The following is a 1,864-nucleotide window of genomic DNA, read 5'->3' on the forward strand; positions in this document are numbered from 1 at the left end:
GCACCCCGTATTATGCACGACAATATCACACAGCACTCCTTGGCTTGGTATTTTGACCAATGGTGATGCTTTAAACCTGTCAGAACCCTAGTCTGAAGCGCACGACGAGGTCTCGATCGCTGTGTGGACCGATCGCAGGTGCAGGTCGCGCGCGGCTTGACGTCATGTCGTTTGTAAGAAGACGGGTTCTTTTTAATCTTACTTGATTGAGTTTTGAGTGACAAAGACCGCGCGCAACGCGACGTCGCGTCGGGCATAAAGAGACATACTCTTGGAGTATTTTTATGTTTTGGTAAATGTTTTACGGCGCTCGCAACTGCATACGATCATAACAGCGCGCGGAACACATTAAACATTTTCAATTGGTAGGAAATTTTGAATTTTGCCTGGGTGGCGGCCGAAGCCTACTCTTATCGATTTTGGACCGCCAAGGGATCTTTAACGTGCACAACTTGCACACGTGACCTCCGAGATTTTTCGCCCTTATCCGAGAAGGCTAGGTGTAGATCTTTCCTATCAGAAGATCAGGGGTGTGGCTGAAAGACAGCAGTAAGAAGGAGCCAAGAAGTACCAGTAGAAAGGCTGCAGAAAGAGTCAGGAGTCCAGTGAAGTGGGCAAAGGAGGTGAGGGGGTGGGGAAAGAAAGTGGAGACGGAAGCAGACGACAGAATATTGCAAGAGAGAAGGAAAGAAGGTGAAAGGAGACAATTTTAGAGAAGAAAATGTTTCCGTCGCTACCCGGATTCGATACCGAGACCTTTGAACTAGAGGCGAACACCTTAACCTTTGGGCCACGAGAGCCCCCTCTTTGTGTTCCTGTTGTATCGACCATAGTTTTGGAATAATAAAATACGTTACGTAATCCTCCGCTTTGCCGACCCGTTTCTAATATTATGTTCAGTTCATGTTAGTGTTTCTAAACTAGCGCAACGTTTCTCGAGGCCAAACAAATTTGGGCTCTTTTCCAAATGTTTGATTACTCAATTACACAATTTTTGGAATAAGTACGGAAGAAAAATTTAAATTACGGCGTGAATCACATCATTTTACCACTATGCTCACCCCAACAAACACGTTTCACAAAGTGCCAACGGTATTTTTAAGTAAGCAGAAGTCTCATAACCTTGTAGCAAAAAAAACCCAAAAACAACTTTTAGGATATTTTTGACTCTATATTCACTGTTTAATTTGCAGCTAGCTATGCCAAGGGGGTAAGCCAACCTCTTCAAGACTAACTTTAATGATGTCCAGTGTACTTGGAAACAGGAATGTGATGATTTCCTGGTGCTCGGGTCGGTGTTTCAAATTTCGTCATTTAGAAAACCAAATGTTACGGAGGCCATATTTCATCAACAAAATTTCCAGTACTAATTTTGGTCCTCCGATTCGGAATGCTTGTACAGCAGTCAAAGAGCAATTATTACAAGAGGATTCAAACTGTGGACCCGCAAAATCGGATCCTAAACCTTTTTCGTCAATACCCAGTTCTAGAGGTTGGCCGATTCTGGGAACTGCTCTCGACTTTATTCAAAATGTTGGTGAGTAATATTTTAGAAATTACCTTTCTAGAAGTAACAGTGGACACGTTTTCAAAAAATGTGATAAGGAAATTCTGCTCACTACACAACATCATTAAAAGAGTCCATGTAATTTGCAGGTGGATAATATGTTTCTTGGCCTAGGGTTTATATACAGCCGATCGATAAATCAGTAAAGTAAGCAACCAAATCAACAAGACTGTTGTGTAAAGACGTGGGAATCTTAGTCAGATTCCAAAACTATAAAATAAATTGTATTCAAATACAATTAAATACACATATTAATCCTTCTGATTTTTCTGAAAATGTTGAAACCTGAAATACTAC

This window comes from Aplysia californica, unplaced genomic scaffold (assembly GCF_000002075.1).
Source record: "Aplysia californica isolate F4 #8 unplaced genomic scaffold, AplCal3.0 scaffold00225, whole genome shotgun sequence".
NCBI classification, from domain to species: Eukaryota; Metazoa; Mollusca; class Gastropoda; order Aplysiida; family Aplysiidae; genus Aplysia; species Aplysia californica.